Source organism: Macaca fascicularis, chromosome 10 (genome assembly GCF_037993035.2).
Source record: "Macaca fascicularis isolate 582-1 chromosome 10, T2T-MFA8v1.1".
In the NCBI taxonomy this organism is placed as follows: Eukaryota; Metazoa; Chordata; class Mammalia; order Primates; family Cercopithecidae; genus Macaca; species Macaca fascicularis.
Window position 1 is genome coordinate 16,947,820 of NC_088384.1, and position 12,104 is coordinate 16,959,923.

The 12,104-nt window shown below is 43.4% G+C and overlaps 1 long non-coding RNA gene across 1 annotated transcript; it reads left to right on the top strand.

The window, feature by feature from the left end:
• Positions 1 to 2,499: 2,499 nt before the first annotated feature.
• On the top strand, positions 2,500 to 10,113 carry LOC135965434 (uncharacterized). The gene is made up of 3 exons (XR_010578365.2): positions 2,500 to 4,820; positions 6,170 to 6,298; positions 9,995 to 10,113. It is a non-coding gene; the product is annotated as an uncharacterized lncRNA (long non-coding RNA).
• The last annotated feature ends 1,991 nt before the right edge of the window (positions 10,114 to 12,104 follow it).

Below are 12,104 nucleotides of genomic sequence, written 5' to 3' on the forward strand. Positions count from 1 at the left end.
GAAAAACTGTGGCCAAATGGTCTTTTGCCTCCATCCCGGGGCAATCTCTCAGGTTCCACTGAATATACTCCATGAGTGTGGCATGAGCACTAAGGGAGGAAGAGCACTTCTGATAGAGCCACTTATTCCACTTTGTGGGCCGATACATGTCCCATGCAGCTTGGGAGGTGAATAAAGTTCATCACTTCCCCTACTAAGAGTTGAAAATGAATTGTGTTATCACTGCCTGGCTTCTTCCTTTTCACCCACACACCTGCTTGGGAATTTTTAGCTTTAATTTTGTAAGATCCACACTTAGGATATGTAAGCTGGACTCACTGTCCTGTTTGGATTTTATTGATGTGCAGAATTACTGAATTTTCCTCCAGAAATCCTCTGACATTGCCTCCTCAGTACCCACCTTCCTTCCAGGCTAGATGAAAGTGATGTTTCGTTTCATCCACAGATGGAAAGAAATCAATTAGACGCCAACGTGAGTGTGATTCAGTGGGCACTAGGCAGAGGCTGGGGGATTGTTACTGGCTCTGTGGGTGGATAGGAAAGCAAAAGGCTGAGAAATAAGAATTACCAGGATGGAAGCTGTGAAAGTGTTTTTTAAGATGATGGTACATAGCACACCAGAGCTATTAGCAGAGGGAGAGTCTGGCATCTTGTGAAGACACAAGTAAAAATATCCTTTTGGCATCCAGGAGTCCCAGAGATCTGATTTTACCTTAGCAATTCTGGCTTGGCCCCCAGGTCTCCTCTGAGGCTCCTAGCAATGGATGTGGGGAATGTGACTGAAGCTCTGAGAGCCAACTCTTTGCGAAGCACTTCAGGATTTTTTTCACCTGCAGGCTCAGCTAAGACTCTCAGTGGCTCTTTGAGAAAGACCAGGTTATGTCACAGATAGCTCAGGGCTCTGAGGGTCCAAGAGGTAAGTAGCTTGAACAAGGACTTTTATTCATTCTACAAGTATGTGTTGTCACCTTTTCAGTGCCAGGCTCTGTAATGGGCATGGGGACACAGAGGTTAAGAAGATAAGTAAAATCCCTGCCCTCAAAAAGCTTCCAAAGATAGATAACTAGTAATTATACAAACAAAAAATGTAATTTTAGAGAGTGATTGGTGCCATGGAAACAATAAATGGTGCAATGTGATTAAGAATGACTACAGGTCTATTTTAGATGCTGTGGTCAGAGAAAGACATATGGTAGAGGTGACATTTGAGCTGAGAATGCTTGATGAGAAGGGGCCAGGCATGAGGCTATCTGGGAAAGAGGCTTCAGGCATGGGAACTGTAAATGTTAATTATCCTTGGTTGGAATAAGCTTGGCATGCTCTGGGGGTAGAAAGAAGGCCAGTGTTGGGGGAGCATCATGAGAAAGGGGTCACGTAGGCCCCCAAGTTAGGGTTGGATCAGAGAAGCAGAAACACTGCAAATTGTATAAGCAAGGCATTTATTCTGAGGGTCTGACCTTGCCCAAGTGTGAGAAATAGTTAAGCTGTCTATGTAAGGCTGTTGCTTCTATATTTGAATTCAGCAGAACAGGCAATTGGGAAGAAAGATGGACGTGGAGCCAGGGAGAGCAATGACGTTCGTGACCAGCAGGAGAAGCTAGCACCTTTTGCCATGAAGTTGCACACACTGGCCCCAGATCTGGAGTAACTAAAGAAGGAGATCCAATAGGAGTGAGAGTTGCTGTTGCCATGTCATCAGAGTGAGGTAGCAGGGCAGTGGCAGCATGTGTGTGAGTGGTAATAGCACCTGGGCTCTATATCAACCATCAGCAAGTGGAAAAAAAAAAAAAAAAAAGGTGCTTTTTTTTCCCCTACACCTTCCTAATCTCATGCAAAATGTCTCTTGTGGTCAATGTATCCTGAAGCTATACAGGGAATTCTGGAAATTCTGAGAAGCCTAGTTCCAGCTTAGCTAGGTCAACACAGTCCAAAGCCCACATACTCCACTCTTTGACAACTTGGCATCCATTTACATGTCCTTTACCCATTTTTAACTTCCCAAGAAAACAATGGCAGTCTATTTTTTTCACCTAATATAAAAGCAATTATCCTTTATATTTAACAACAACAAAAAAATCTCGTAACTATTATAGTTTTTGTGTCTGTAACTTGTTGTATGCTTGTAGCTCTTATTTTTAACTTCTTTTTACTACACAAATTTTATATTCCCTTTGCCCTCTGCAAGCAGATTGGCTTCTTTTGGTTCTGTGCCTGGTGGGTGACCCTAAAGTTTATTCCTGAAAGGTCTGGGCCATTGGCAGTTCTATAGGTATTGGGTTGGAGTTTTCCATTTGACTTTAATCACAGGACATGAGAGTGCTCAGAGGCACTTCAGGGTATCGTCTCCTTCTGGACGTACTCCCTCCTTATCCTGATTGTGTAACAACAACCTAACTTCTTCTGAATAGTCAGGATCAGTCACCCGGGCTAGTACAGTAAACCCTTTCTTCGCCTGTTGAGCATAGACATGAGAGACTCAAAGTGGCCAAATGGAAATCTTGACTTCCAGTTTAATCAAATCATCACTGTCCCAGTGGCAGCGCCCATCCCTCCCTAAGACCTCTTGCAACCAAAGTTGCAAGGATGAAAAGCAAAAATATCACTGGTAGATTGCTAGGTATGATGAGGGAAGAAGCCACTCTCATTTCTATCTCTTGATTCTCAGATCTGTGATCCAGGCTATGGGAAACACACCATATACTGGATAGTGATTGAGGGCATGTACTATAACCTTTTGGGGGACATTACCCCAGCCTGCAAGATTTAGCCAGGCTAGTGTCATAGCTGAGTCTTCTCACAAAATCTATTCCAGTTGTTTATTGCGGAGTAATGAATCATCCCAAAACATGGTGGTTTATAGCAATAACAACCATTTAATTCTTATTATCTTTTGCAGGTGTGGGGGATGCTTTGGCTAGGTGGTTCTAGCTCAGGGTTTCTCACGTGGTTATAGTCAGCACAGAGACCAAAGCTATCTCAAAGGATCCCACACTCCCATGTCTAGTGTTAATTTTGGCTGTTGACTGAGACTTCAGCTGAGACTGCCAGTCTAAAACATGTATTTATGGACTCCCCATGGGGCTTGGGCTTCCTCAGAGCATGGTGGTTGGGTCTAGGAATACGTGTACCAAGATACAGGAAGTGGACCAGTTTTTAAGGTCTGGACCTGGAAACTGGAACAGCAACACTTCTACCACATTCAATTGAGAAAGTCACAGAACACAGAAGAAAAGAGAGAAAAGCTGGACTCACCTCTTATTGAGAGGAGCATCACAAATTTTTGTGGCCATGGTTTACAACCGTTACCAGAAATGTCCCAATCCAGACCTCAAGAGGAGGTTCTTGGATCTGGTGCAGGAAAGAATTTGAGGCGAGTCCATACAGTAAAGTGAAAGCAAGTTTATTAAGAAAGTAAAAGAATAAAAGTATGGCTACTCCATAGACAAGAGTAGCAGCGTGTATACTTTTAGTCATTTCTTGTTTATGCTAAACAATGGGGTGGATATCCATGACTTTTTAAAGAAAGGGGTGGGCAATTCCTGGAACTGAAGGTTCCTCCCACTTTTAGACCATATAGTGTAACTTTGGGACATTGCCATGGCATTTGTAAACTGTCATGGTGCTGGTGAAAGTGTCTTATACCATGCCAATGTCTTGTAATTAGCATATAATGAGCAGTGAGGACAACCAGAGGTCACTTTCATCACCATCTTGGTTTTCATGGGTTTTGGCTGGCTTCTTTTCTGCCTCCTGTCTTATCAGCAGGATCTTCATGACTTGTATCTTGTGACATCAATCCTGCCAACCTCCTATCTCATCCTGTGACTAAGAATGCCTCACCTCTTGGCAATGCAGCCCAGCAGGTTTCAACCTCATTTTACCCAGCCCCTATTCAAGATGGACTTACTCTGGTTCGAACGCCTCCAACACAACTGACACAGATAGTAATGGACAGAGTCAGATTTTAAATGCAGATCTGGAATTAGAATTCCAAAGGTTGAGCATTCTCTACTCCTTTATGCTGCCTGTGATTAAGAATCCTGGGTTTTAGTTCTAAATCAGCTACTGGCTAATTCTATGAGGTTGAAGAAGGAATTTTCTTTACCAATGATACCTGAAAGTGGTAGCACACATAAGGAATTAGGTCCCCCCAAATTCTAAGGCACTGTGCTTTCTCAGTGACCTGGGTAATTTCATACCATGCCTGATTTTTCTCATATTGAGGCTTCCTTGGAAGCCTTCTCACCCCTTTCCATAAATGAAATACCGAGATGAAGTCCTACCTCCTCTAGTACAGTAGGTGGAGGTAGTATCTTATGCAGTTTAATGTCATCCCATAATGTGGTATTTTATCTATTGATTAACTAAATTTACTATTTCACCCTATTGCAAAGAAGATTGGAAGTTTTTTTCTCTAATTTTCCTGATTGTTTTGGAAGGGAGCAGGGAAGAGCGGAAAGAATATTGGATCTGGCTCCCATTTTGCCTTTGCCAGAACTCACTTTTTGAGACTGGGCAAGTCATGCCATCTTTTCTAGACCTCGACTGTTCCATTAATAAAATGGGGTAGGGAGGAAAGGGTTGGGTAAGGTTACCTCTAAGGCTACTTTGACTGCTTTCTCAAAGGTATATATGGGATAGTTTAGGTGAATGGCGACATGACCCATCCTTTTATATCTCAGAGCTTTGCATGTAGTAGGAGTTTAATGTATTTGTCCTCCCAACATGGTGATTTCTTTTGTCTTATAGATATTTCGCATGTCTGTCTGGTATCCTCAGTGAGGTTATGGGCTCCTTAAGAAGAAGGACACAAAAAACTGGTACTCGTTGCATACCGGCTGAATTGACACTGAGAATTTAGAAATAGCTAAACATTCAATTTGGACTAAGATGAGGGGATCATAAGAAATATCACCCAAAACACACTGTGATTACTTTAGCTCGATGTGTTAGCCTCCTCTGATCAAGCATCATTCCAGCCACTCTGTGCACCCTGTGATATAGAAGAAGTGGTCCTTGGCCTACAGAACCTTCTGTGAAGTGTAGAAAATTTAAGTGGAACTGTGACAGATGTTAAACTATAAGTCAAGAATGACTTAAGTCAAAAATAGACAATAAGGAAGATTAATTCTATATGTGGAGGTAATCAAGAAGGTAGGATCAGATTAGTTATTTGAAGGGTAGCACTGATTCTAAGAGAAGAGGTGGGTAAAGGACATCCTAGGCTGGATAAAACAAGACAAAAAGAACACAGGCGGGAATTACTGAGAATGCTTAAAGAAAGGAGAGAAGCACAGCCTACTTGATGTTTATGTACACGCAGTGGGAGAGGAGCACAGAGGTTAAGAACAGTGGTATTTGAGGCCACTCCATGGATGCACAGGACACTCTTGGGAATATGAACCCTCATCGTGCATGTGATGAGGGGCCATGGGTGATCTCATGGAAGTGACTATGATCAGATCTATATTTGGGATATTTCTCCTTCCCTCTACATAGGAAATTTTCATGTGCCAGTCAATATGCTAAGCCTCGGGATATAGAGGTAAATAACATGTGGTCCCTGTCCATAAGGAGCTCATAGTGTGTATAGAAAAAGAGAATAAAAAAATGTGGTTGAAGTCTTAAGGACCAGAGGAAGGGGTAATTATACGTAGAGAGAAGGTAGGGGTCCATTCTTGAATAGAATGCAGAGGAGGAAAATGGAGGCAGAGGGAACACTTAGAAGGACTATTCCTTCATTTATTTGATAAACATCAGTGGAGTGCCAACAACATGTCAGGTCCTTTTGTGGATGCTGGAGACAGAGGTGCACAAGGCAGGCAGGATCCTCTGTCTTCAGGGAAATTACATCAGAGTGGAGAAAGACAAATTAGAATATGAAAACCAAATGACGACAATATCTAACATTTACTGAGCTCTTAATGCGCCAGGCACTGTTCTAAAGGCTTTTGATGAGTTAATCTTCATGCCCAGCTTGGGATGTAGGTGTTGTTATTTTTACCCGTTTTGTAGATGGGAAACTGAGATAGAGATTGAGGTCAGATAACTTTCTTGAGGTTACCTAGTTAATAAGTAGTGGAAGCAGGATTTAAACCTAGATAGCCTGTGCAGGACAGTTTTCTGGTGGTCTTGGACTGATCCAATTTCTTCCTCCTTTCTCTTATAGTTCTCAAGAATAACTATAGAATATGCTGGGAATGCAATATCCAGAAATAGGGAGGGACTGGCTGGAACAACTCAGGCTGTGTTCCAGTCCTCTCCTAGAAACAGGATGTACTTCAAGGCATTCATCTCAGTGAGTTGTGTGACCTTGGGATATATAATCAAGGGTGGGCTGCCTTTTGGGGTCCCTCAGCTGCACAGTGTAATTGGGCCACATGCAGTTCAAACTCCACCCACCCTGGGCATATTTTTTGGGTCTCGGGGATTGGCTCACCTTGAATTCTACCTTTCTGTTGTCCCTTGCTGCTTATCTATAAGAAGGAAATCTGAGTTATGTAACTTGTGTGGGTGTTTTATCTCACTGGATTCAGACAAGTTGGTAACCAGTCAAGAGTGAGCCTTATTCACTGACCCCAGATACTAAGATCTTAACAGAACTGCATCACCTCTTCACATATAGGGTCAAGAAATTTCAGAGAGTGAGAAGTGACATGAGGAAATGAAACTAAGGCAATGGGGTAGAAAGTGACCAAGTGGGGCGGGGCTGGTGCCACTCTTTCAGAAGTATCCTGTTACAGTGATGCTTGAAGGATATCTGAATAACGTTTGAAGGATATCTGAATGATGGGGAGGATTTGGCCATGAAATGACCCCAGCAGAGGGTCTAATGGCTGTCACTGAACCAATGAGAGTGGAGAGAAAAGCAACAAAGAGGCAATTTGTCTCTTGGCTGAATGTATGAGTAAGAGAGGTTGGGTTGGAGACGCTTTCAAAACACAATGGCACCCAGGTGGCATCGGGAAGGGTGCCAGCATTCACCTGCTTCCCAGCATCTCCCAGAAGCCTCCCCCTCACTGTGTAGCCGCCCTGGATCCCAGCCCGCTACTAGTCTCCCCAAGTCCCAAGCATTTCCGGGCAATGGTCATTGGCCCAAGGCTCCTACCAAAAGTTTAATGACACACACAGGCAATTTGGGCTTCGAGCAGGTAACCGTGTATGTCTCAGTTCTGCCAGAGCCGGAAGCCAAGTCTCAGGGATTGAATATGTAAACCAGGTGTCTTTGGAGTGGGCAAGACATTAAGGCTCACAGCAGAAGGCTGAAGGGCTCTCTGCTGGTCAGAAGACCGGAAGTCTCTTCTAGAAGCTTGTGTGGGAGGCCAGGTCTTTTGAAAGAACTCTGGCTAACTTTCTGGCAAGCCAGATGGAAAAACAAAATTGCAGTTAGAACCCTGGATCAGGAACTTGGAGATCTGACTATTTGTATTGTTCCAGCTGCCAGATTATGGTGTGATCTTGGCCAAGTCATTATCTCTCTCTGGGCCTTATTCTCCTTTGTGAAATAAAGGCATGGATTTGAGTGAGCTCCAAGATTCCTGGCAGGTGCTTTACTGCTGGAGATACAGCATCCAACATGTGGGGTAAACTCCACATAGGGAAGCTGCAAAGCAGGGGAAGCAATAAAAAAATTGTTTTTCCAAATATTTCGATACTTCAATATTTCAACAAATGCATCTAAGTCACTATCATGGAGAAAAGTCAAAACTTTGTGGGACTGCTGTATTTTTATTTTGAGATTGTGGATTTTTTAAGGTGGGAAATATAGGATGATCAGGAAGCATCATTACTGTCGCCTTTCAGCATTGATCATCTCTGAAGGGGCTAAGTCAGGCTCGCTCAGTCCTGCTCCTGCCCTGACTCATGTCTGAGGTTGAAGAGGAGGGTTCTACCTGCCTTGCCAGATTGCTGTGTTTAATAGAGAACCCATGTTTTTGCCAACAGGTTTAAAAACATGGCACTTAGGGATGGTACCTGCCTGTATCATTTGGCTTGAGGAATCCCCACCAAATGTCTGCTTCCATTTCTCTCTGAAGCCAGGTTCTGTGCTTAGGACTCAGAATCCACCTTGAAGAATGAACTTGTAAAGTGCAGATGCCCGGGTTCTCTCAGGTGATGTGAGAGCAGATGTTTCTACACATCCTGTGAAGGTTGCTGTATGTGTTCTTCCAACTTATAAGCTTCTATACCATCCCTATTGCAACTACTACTGTGATTCTTTTTTTTTTTTTTTTTTTTTTTTTTTTTTGAGACAGAGTCTCACTCTGTCACCCAGGTTGGAGTGTAGTGGCGAAATCTCGGCTCACTGCAACCTCTGCCTCCCAGGTTCAAGTGATTCTCCTGCCTCAGCCTCCTGAGTAGTTGGGATTACAGGTGCCTGCCACCACGCCCAGCTAATTTTTGTATTTTTAGTAGAGACAGGGTTTCACTATGTTGGCTAGGCTGTTCTTGAACTCCGGACCTCAAGTGATCTGCCCACCTCGGCCTCCCAAAGTGCCGGGATTACAGGTGTGAGCCACCACTGTGATTCTTTATTTATGGAGGCGGAAGGCAAATTGGCCACTGGGCTCATTAGCCTTAGACATAGCAGGCTGCAGAGAGGTCAGTGCCCACGTTAGTGTATTATTTCTCAGAGAAATGGACGTGGTGTTTCAAATTTGGATGCTACTTTCTGGAACAGAGTGATTTGTCTTCTTAGTACTTTCCTTGTCTTTTTAATTTTTATTTTATTTAAAAAGAGTTTCAGAGTTACCTGCTTCTCCCAGAGAGACGGGGACAGATTGCCTCCAGCAGGGGCACAGCAGACAAAAGGCACACACTGTCCTGGGCAGCCCTTGCTAGGCACCCAAGTTATGAAATCACAGCTCACTGGCACCAGCCCAAGCCTCTCTCTTCCCTTGGGTTCATAACCAGAGGTGGGTTATGACACTGAAGGCAACAGATGAAGCTGAAGATACAGGAGTCCCACTTGCACAATGTCCTTTTGAGGGATAGGGTAAGCCCTAGCAATATGTCTACATGAGGATATCATGTTGTTAAACTGGCAAAGCTAAGATATCTTCACCACAATAAGTTCAGACCAATGTCTCTTCATGCTGGATGGCTGTTGGTTTGCAGTGACTCTGACCATCTTTGATATCTAGCAAAGGGGATATTGAGATAGAGAACAGTCTATTTGGGATTAGTGAGATATATTAATATGGCTGCAACCACTTCTGTTTGTGTTAGTAATTATGCTATTGCTGGTCATCTCAATATAGGTTGGCTTCCAGTGGACAATTGAATACCTGCTGTGTCAATTCTCTTTGCATTGTGATCTGAAGATGGGCCTGGGGCCTACTGTGATATGAAAACGTCCTACAGTACCTGGCATTGGAGGTGTATGGGTAGTAGGAGAAAAACATGATTTGAAATCTACAGAGTCTGAAAATAGGACATGGAGCATTCCTCCCATCATTGGAGGGTATAAATTTGTTGGTGAAGGATTGATGCATCGCCCATCAACACCTTGTCAGCCTGAAAGTTCCTTTGTCAGAAATATACTTGATAATGCAGTATGTACAATTATAAGCAATTGCATTCTATTTTGAGGGGGGAGGCAGGCGGTGTCTTTTGAGAAGAGAATTGTGGGAAAGAAAGTTTATCATAATTCCCACTTTTAAGGCACAAACTTGTAGCCATTACCACAAACAGTAAGGGCATCTATCACAGCTCATTCGTGAAGTGCATATGAGAGCAGATTTAACGAATTTTGACTATAATCCTAAACGTTTATGTGGCATTACCAATATTGATTGCGAAGCTAAAAGAAACGTCTTCTCTATAAACCATTAATAAAATTGTTTTGATCAATTAGAGAGAAACAAGATAATTAATTACTTAATTATCTTGCTTAATTAAACCTGATCATCTCCTTCTCTTTTGACAGCAGGGAGGCTGTTATTATCTAATTATTCTTTCTATCCTTTTAATTATCTTTCTATTCTTTCTACAGGATAATAGTGCAAAATTCTTGTCATGTGGAGAACTTATCAGAGACTATGCTGCCAAAAGTTTAAGACAAAACATGTATTGTAGAAGTGTTTCATTAATAAAAATATGATGTTAGTTTTCTGATATTGTGGTGTGTTTTATTTAACTTTTTTTTTTGCATTTTAAATTATTTTAAACCTAATTTTGTATTTTCTTTCTTGAAGAGGGTCCAAATTGTATATGTGTCATATCCTGTCAAGCATGGATCCATCCCATCCTCTGTTGTGGCCACAAATGCCTTCCACAGTACCCTACAGCTGACCTGCTACTGAACAAATCCCAGCAAATGTTTGGTAGTCACTTCCCTTCCTCGGGTCTGCAGGGACTCAGGGTGCAGCACTGTTCTCAGATTTGGGCTGGAGCTCAGTATGACCGTTGGGGTCTCCTGGACCCTGCTGCCCCCTGGAGCCTCCATGTGCTCCACTCAGGTCTGGATCCAGCAGCGCAGAGGTGAACTCTGGGCACTTGGAAGGCAGCAGCCTCTCCCCCAGCCACTCCTGCAGTTCACCTACTCTACTCTCTGATCTCCCAGCAGAGTCACTCTGTGCAAGGGTCTGGGTCTCTGTCCAAGCTTGATTTAATTCAGGCCAAAGGCCAAAGCACACACTTGGGTCAAGCTCAGTGGGATGGTAGAGTGAGTAAAAATGAATAGCAAGGAATAAAAGAGCCCTTCCCTATTGCCAGATGAAGACAGCAACGTGCAATGGAAAGTAGGCCCTCTTGGAGGTTGAGTGGAGGGAACAGAGGGCATGGAGACCTAGTGATTTATAATAAAGATGACAGTCACACTACACCCAACACTAATAATACTCCTCCATGAGAAGAACAACTGTCATTTCCATTTGTGCAGAAACCACACTGGTGTGTAAACTTGTGCATTTTGCAGCATTTAGTCCAGTACTTGGTGTACAGCAGGTACTCAACAGATTGTAGTTAAATGAATGAAATGTGCTCACTTTGTGTCCAACACTGTAGAAAATGCTCTTCATACCCCGTTTCATTTAAAACAAACAATAATCTTATGGCAGAGGCAATAAATGTATCCAGTTTCCCAGATGAGAAAACTGAAGTGGGTGTAAGTTACGTTGCCAAAGTCCCACAGGAAGTAGAGGCAGGTTCTGAATGGTATCATTTTCTTGCTTCGTGCTAAGCCTGGCAAATTGCCTTCCCTTACTTCCTCCTCATTTCTAGCAAAATCCCAGCCCATTTGGTTGGAACCTGGGAGCTCCAACTGCCAGTCTTTGGGTTGCTCCTGGAGCTTGCTGCCTGCAGAGACAGGTGTTCTGAAATGAGACTAGAACTGACAGTTCTCAGGTGTTCAGTCATTGGCTGGCTTTGCTACCTGGCCTGCTTCATTGATTGACTGGATATGGTCTGCTTTTGAAATTAGGGCTCATGTGGCTGCTAGCATTGAATCTACAGAGTGTGGCCAAGTTGTCCTGCATAACAGGCCTAGGCTCACACTCCCCTGCCACCTGCACGAGCAATTCTGCTCATTTAGCTTTCCCTTCCATCCTGCCTACCACTGCATCTTTTTTCTTTTTTTGTTTTTCTTTCTTTTTTTTTTTTTTTTTTGAGAAGGAGTTTTTGCTCTTGTTGAACAGGCTGGAGTGCAATGGCATGATCTCAACTCTCTGCAACCTCCACCTCCCAGGCTCAAACGATTCTACTGCCTCAGCTTCCTAAGTAGCTGGGATTACAGGTGCCTGCCACCATGCCTGGCTTTTTTTTTGGTATTATTATTATTTTTTTTTTTTAGTAGAGACGGGGTTTCACCACGTTTGTCAGGCTGGTCTCCAACTCCTGACTTCAGCTGATCCACCCGCCTCAGCCTCCCACAGTGCTGGAATTACAGGCATGAGCCACCGTGCCCGGCCTGCATCTTTTTATTTATACTGTTAATAGTATTCTCAGTGTTTTTGTACCTGCCTCCTCCAGTAGACTGTGAACTCCCAGAGGTAGGGACTTTGTGATATGTCTCCCTGGATCCCTGTGCCCCGAATGGAATGCCATATGTCTAGATAGTGTAGGAGCTTCACAGGGTAGTTCCAATATAGGTTCTGCACTTTACT